This window comes from Octodon degus, unplaced genomic scaffold (genome assembly GCF_000260255.1).
Source record: "Octodon degus isolate 3935 unplaced genomic scaffold, OctDeg1.0 scaffold00064, whole genome shotgun sequence".
NCBI lineage: Eukaryota > Metazoa > Chordata > Mammalia > Rodentia > Octodontidae > Octodon > Octodon degus.
In genome coordinates, this window is record NW_004524640.1 from 5,219,093 (window position 1) to 5,226,222 (window position 7,130).

The following is a 7,130-nucleotide window of genomic DNA, read 5'->3' on the forward strand; positions in this document are numbered from 1 at the left end:
TGAACCGTGGTCCCGGTGCTTTTGCTAAGCTTGTTCTAAGTAGGTGCTTTAGACCACTGAGCCATCTCACCAGCCCTCTAAGAACTATTTTCAAGCTAAAGTTTAACCAACAACCACAAATTTGAACTGTCTCATCAGTTCTTCCAGAACCTCCCCCCCTTTTTTTTTTCTTGAATGCTGGAGGGACTCTGAGGGCCTCCTCTGTGAGCCACATCCCTCCCTTTTTAAAATTCTGAGATAAGGTCTCCCTAAGTTTTCCATCCTGTACTTGAACTTACGACCCTAGCGCTTCAGCCTCCGTAGTGGTAGGCTTACGAGCTTGCACCATTTTCTGTTAGAGAGCTGCATTTTATCTCAATATGTAAATGAACTGTAATTTACATAACCATTCACTTCCTGGAGAAAACTGGACAGCAAAGTAATGAAGATCCCGTCCTGTCTCTGTCTCTCCAAATAAATCCAAGTGCATTGAATCATAAAAGCACTAGAAAGAGGAGGAAAGAATATTTCTGGTCAGACGGGTGTTTTGAAGGCTAACGCAAAGTCAGCTATTACATGGAAGAACCCTGAAATTTAACTTTTTTTTTTTTTTTTTAGGAAGGAAGGGTCTACAGGGTGTTCAGGGTCTCACTACTAGATTGGACTTGTAGTGATCTGCCTGTTTACAGCCTCCCAAGAGCTGGGATTACAGGTACGCACCACCACGCCCAGTCTCAATTGCTGTCTCAGCCCACCCTGGGGACCAGGCTGGCACCGCAGGCCCAGGGATCCAATCCCTGGCCACTGAGCCTGCGTGCAGGTGCTGCCGGCTCTTAAAATTTAACTATTTTTAATAAAACAATAATTCGAAAACCAAAAGTTACAAGTGATATATTGTAAAAATGCCTTTGTATAGTACGTATTACAAAGAACTGCATCTTGGAATACATAGAAAGATTTGGTAGACTGATCAAATCTAGCTTCATTGAAAAAGCACCAAAGAACACAAGTGCAAATGGAAATGCAGATGTATTTAAACATGTGACACTACATTCATAGTAGGAGAGATGCAAACGAAATGATGACATGCCGTGTGTCACCCATCAGATCGGAGAAGTTCAACCCATTGTTCTCAGGAGGGTGCGGTGAGCCCAAGTCAGTTTCCAGACTTCTGTGAGATTAAATTGGTATGAACTCTGTGGAAACCGATGTGGCAATTGCAACCAATGCTTTAGAATGAAAATGTGTGCTCGTATTTCTTTTCCTCGTCAGACCTCCTTCTATGAATCTCCTGCATGTGCTTAACCAGAGGAAAGCAGCACAGAGGTTAAAAATGAAAAATGGTGGGGATGTAGCTCAGCGGCAAAGCACCTGCCTACTATGCTCAAGGCCCTGGGCTCAATCCCGGTACTGCGGTGGATAAATCAATCAAATAAATGGAGAAAAGGTATTAAAGCTTTAATAGCTATTAAGTCTTTTGCATAATGTGGATGACAACCATACTGAGCTATGACAATTGCAAAAAATTCTGACTCTATTCATCAAAGGCCTTTAGGAAAATAGCATATAACCATGTAAGCCTTTAATCCAGGAAGGCCCACGCAGGATTAAGAGAAATACAGGGGAAGCTGTAGCCCTGGTATTGTGGCTTTCGGAAGCATTGCCATCCCCAGGGAGGGGAAGGCTCAGAGCAGGTGGAGACTGCCACTTTAGACGAGAGCCACCCATCGAGGACTGGGGAAAGGCAGGGACTCCGGTCAGACCAGATGGGGTGGGGCCAGAGGAATTCTTTTTTTTTTTTGGTGGAACTGGGGATTGAACTCAGACCCTTGAGCTTGCCAGGGAAGCGCTTATTCTACTGAGCCATTTCCCCGGCCCCCAAGGGAATTCTTCTAGTTTGCTTTCCTCCTGCCCATTTCTGCTGGTGCCTCAGCTGGCCAACTTCAGTGGGAAATCGGGGCAAAGGACAGAGCTGGGCGGGTGCCATGCAGAGGGCAGTTTCCAGGGACACTGAACAGGGCTGGGTAGATGCTGCTCTGTACTCATGGGGTGGGTCCAGAAGGACAGTGGATGATTTTCATTCAGTAGAAGAACAGATCTTGGTAAGGTAGCCAGGGCCTTGCTACATCTACATCTCTTTTATTTCCTTTGAAATCATTCCCTTCATTTTTCCTCCTTTTCAGAACAGGACCCATAATTCAAGAAGATTCCCAGTCCCTTTCCTTTTGGGACAATAACTTCATGAACACTGGCTTTCTGAAGACATTGCTCTTGCTAGTTAAGACAATGGTACTGACTGTAGACACATTAAAAGGTACGAGGTAAGAAACAGTACATTTTCATGGAGTGGGTTTTGGAAAAAAATATATATATGCTATGTTTGGCCACATGTGTACTGGAGGAGAATGATGCTACAATGTTCTTTTCTGCCCTTCCTTTCTTCTAGAAGCATCTCTCAACTGCATCCTCTTCCTCCATCTGTATTTTCTTTTCTTTTTTTTTAAAATGTATTTAGTATAGGGTCTATAGGGTCTCATTATGTATATCAGACTCACAGTGATTCTCTTATTTTCAGCCTCCCAAGCTCTGGGATTATGGGCACACCACCATGCCCAGTCTCAGTCACCATCTCAGTGCACCTGGGGGTGGGGTAGAGCCAGTATGGCACGCAGAGATCGAACCCCGGTCCCTGCACTTTTAAACATGCGCTTCAGTCCGCTGAGCTATCTGGCTGGCCCCCTTCGTCTGTATGTGACTAGGTAGGATGTTGCTCTTGGATCCATCAGAGATTTATCCTGGAGATCCATGTGAGTGTTGGAAGTACTGTTTTGATAGCCTGACATTGAAGACCATGTGGGAGAGAAATGTGTATGTATTTTCAAGTACAGTTTTTGAAATTCACTTTTAGGACAAGAGCTGATCTCTCTGAATACCATTTTGCAGAGTGAGATTGGAATCCTTAGAAATTCTCTGATTGAAATTATGGGGAAAAAGAAAAAGAAATTCTCTGATTGCAGCTACTCAGTTGCTTTCAGGACTAGAAATACCAGTAGTCCAAAAGGAGATGCTATTGTAGTTAGTAAGTTAGTAGTAACTGTTCGCGTTATCAACTCACCTCCATTAAAGCATGTTGTGAGCCACCATCTTTTTTTTTTTTTTTTTTTAAGCATTTGTTCACTGTGCACCCCTCCCTTCCCAACTATACACGCATGCTGCATTGAAGAAACTGTTCCTGGCTGGCCAAATAGCTCAGGGATTAAAGCGCCTGCAAGCAGGCACAGGGACCAGGGTTTGATTCCTGGACCCTCTGTGCCAGCCCCGCCCCCGGGGTGCGCTGAGATGGCCATTGAGACTGGGCATGGTGGTACTGTAATTGTAGCTCTTGGGAGGCTATAAACAGGCGGATCACTATGATCTAGTAGTGAGACCCCCTGAGACTCCCTGGCACTGGAGCTGTTCTAATACGACTCACCACAGGGTATGTATTAAGTAATGAAATAACCTGCTGGCAGAATCAGCTCATGGTGGGTGTGCTGGAACTTACAGCTTGGGCAATTTCTTCCACTGCTCTGAGAAGCATCGGGTATGATATGTTCATTCAGAGCAGGAAGCTGGAGTATAATTTCTCAGACGGGAGATATGGTATAGTGGACTTGGAATTTGAATATTGCTTCTGACTCCATCACTGGCTTCTTTATGACTAGGAGGACAATCTCTCTGGGTGTTGCTAGTTTCAGTATCTGTGGATTGATAAACGTGGATGTTATAATGGTTCCTATTGTAGGAAATTCCTCAGAACAAGGCCAACACAAGGAAAGGGTGAGTTGGGCATTTATTTCGAGGCACTGTTTGATACTTTATTTTTATCTATTTATTTATTTTAATGTATTTGGTTGTTATAGGGTCTCACCATGCAGCTCGGACTCATAGTGATCCTCCTGTTTTTCAGCCTCCCCAGCGCTGGGATCACAGCATGCACCACTATGCCCACAATCTGTGTCCAGCTCAGCATGCTGTGGGGGCAGGGCTGGCGCAGCATGTGGTGCCGGGGATTGAACCACCACAGTCCCTGTACTTGCCTAAGCTTGCCTAAATAGGCACTTCAGTTTGCTGAGCTCTCTCGCTAGCCCTGTTTGATATTTTATTTGATTTTTTTGAAACCAAATCACTTTTTGGGGGGGTTTGGGAGTAGGGAGAACCCACCAAAAAGACACTTCACCAAGATCTGACGTTCCCAGCATGGTTGGATCTCTCCGGGTTTGCTGTGGCCAAGAGTCTTGTATGATATTTTATTTATTTATTTTTTAATTCTTATTTTTCCATAATTTTATTGAGAAACAAATAGCAATGAGACAGTTTCAAATCAAATTGGTAGGACAGTTTCAATAATTAACACATTGCATACATTCTTCCTAGTGGTTAATTGCTATACAAGATGCGGACATGATATCCTATTTACAAGCACCATTAGAACAAATCCCTCTATTCATTAAGAGAATGTAACTATATATCTATCCTAACCACTTTGAATACACAGATACAAAATGGACATTCATCTGTATCCCCTTTTTTTGTTTAGGTCCGTTATTTGAATATTATAGGTGTGTAAACTCAGCAAAATATTCTAAAATAGTCCAGTAGTCCATAATAGTATTGGGTCTTCTGCTTCACTGGCAATGTCAGAAACTGTTGACTTGAGTCCCCTATAGCTCAACCTAACACCATGGCTTTACTTCTTATACTTCGTTTTTATACTTTTCTGCTGGGTGGTTAAGACCAAGGTAAAGCAGGACCTATGCAACAAGAGTTGTAGCTTTTGGGTCTAATAAGGTCAGTGAACTCCCCTCAGGATTTATCCTGAGATCCTGTACTTCAGATTGTAGATCCTTTGTCAGTGTCAGCCATGTGATGATATTTTAAAAGGATGTCTAGAATCTGAATACAGAGAAGCCTTTCAGAAAGATCCTCATAACACCTAACACTATGGAGGATACACAGTGTGTGACGTGGCTCTGGAGTTGCACTGTATCATCTCATTTAATTCCTGCACCAAACACACTTGGACCTTGCATGACACCAACACAATCACACAGATGAAGAAACCGAGGCACAGAGAGGTAATTTCTCTAAGGTCACAAAAACTAATTGAACTCAGAGGCCCCAACTCTTAACTGCTACACTTGCCCTGTCTCTTACCGGGTGATACAAATGCCAACCACAAGGAATACAGCATATATAAAAAAATCTAGACATTTCCCAAACCAGATTTTCAGAGCTCTGTAGATGCAGGTGGTGGGGAGAAGTGAGACACTGCTGACACCTGTGAAGCGCATGAGTGAGGTCGGGACTGGCCTGGAAGCCCGTGGGTATAACTGAAAGCTGCTTTTAGAGTCAAGACGCTCAGCGAAGAAGAGTTTCAGCTGTGTGTTTAGAGCCTTTCTCCTGATTTGGTTTGCTTTTTGTTTAATGACTGATTTCGCTTTGTCCTGTGTTCAAGACCTCTGTGTAAGGACTGGGGAGATAGCTCAGTGGAATAAGTGCTTGCCTGGCAAGTTCAAGGTTCTGAGTTTGATCCCTGAGACCACCCAAAAAAAAAAAAAAAAAAGATACGACCTCTGTATGAAGTTACCACTATGACCTATTACCTCCCCACCACTTTGTTTTGTTTTTTGTACTGCAGATTGAAACCAGGAAGTACTGTGCTACATCTCTGGCACTTTTTGTTTATGTTTTAAATTTTATTTTAATTAATTTGGTACAGCGTCTTGCTATACAGCTGGGACTCACAGTGATCCTCCCACTTCAGCTTCCTGAGTGCTGAGATTACAGGTGTGCGCCACCACACCTGGTTTCTGCAGCTGGTATGGTATGCCTGGGTCCCGGGCTGGCTTGGAATGTGGTACTGAGGATTGAGCCTGGGTCCTTGTGTTTTCTAAGCAGGCACTTAGACTGCTGAGCTATCCCCCCAACCCTGTATTAAATTTTAGGACAGGCTCTTGCTAAATCATCCAAGCTGGTTTTGAATTTATTATGCTCCTCTGTCTCAGCTTCCCAAGTTGCTGGGATTATAGACATGGGTAACCATGCCTGGCTTCAAGTATTTCTGAATCCAACCAATCCTATCTCTGTAAATGGACACTTTCCATTGCTCCAGGTCCTGCACCTGTCGCAAGACTGCTGGTCCAGGATGCACCCATTCAGCCAAAACATGGAGGGAAAGCCTAACTCGCTCATTTATGACCCTCCTTGGCCCACATTGAACTTACCCTGTCTAGACCTTCTAGGAGCTTAATTTACACACTTCACTACTGTATCTTGCAGCATTTACATTTGGTATCTCCAAGACTAGATATAGTTCTATAATAGGTGGGAAAACATTATTAATGATTTGAAACCTACACGGCACCTGGCTCCATAGAAACTTAGGTAATTTAACTTAAAAATGACTTCTCTGCCATTCTGATTAGACAGACGACATGCTGGGAGAGGTCTTTGGTGTTATGGTGGCTAGTGATCCAACAGGGCGCCACTGACCAGAATGTCACCTTCATCTCTGCCGCAGCTTCCTTGAGCCGCTAGTCAGTACAGTGCCGGAGGCAGGTGCAGCTGGTGAGCGGCGTTTGTCCCTCGCCCCACCTGCCCGTATAAATCACTCCTCCCGCACCAGCGACTCCGGGGGCTCTTCTCGGTTCCGGGAGCTGGGTCTTGGCAGCCGGCAAGGTCAAAGAAAGTAAGGTGGTGCCCCTCCTTTCTCCACCCAGGAAATGGTTACAGTTGAGTGCCCCGAGGGTCTGTAACGCCTGGGAGGCGCAGGGTGGGCGAAGGACTGCGGCTATAAGCTGCCCTGCGTCCTCCAGCATCTACTGCAGAATGCTTGGGGTGGAGGCCAGCTTCCGGCATCAATCCGTACAGGACACTTCACAGAAGAAATTAAAAACTTGCATCTAGAAAAGAAAACCGCTAAGCTGGCAATGGCGGTGCATATCTGTGGTTGCTCATGTCTGTGGTTGCGTGTGCCTCCCAGGAATTTGGGAGGCTGAGGCAGGAGGACTGCCCTTTGAGCCCAGCCTGGGTTCTTTTCTCTCTCTTCTCTCCATCTCCTCTCCTGCCCCCCTCTCTCTCCCCCTCCCCCTTCTCTCCTCCCTTTCTCT

The 7,130-nt window shown here is 44.9% G+C and overlaps 1 pseudogene; it reads left to right on the forward strand.

The window, feature by feature from the left end:
- The first annotated feature begins 1,065 nt into the window (after positions 1–1,065).
- The window catches only part of LOC101576504, a 13,120-nt pseudogene continuing 7,055 nt past the window's right edge, over positions 1,066–7,130 (forward strand).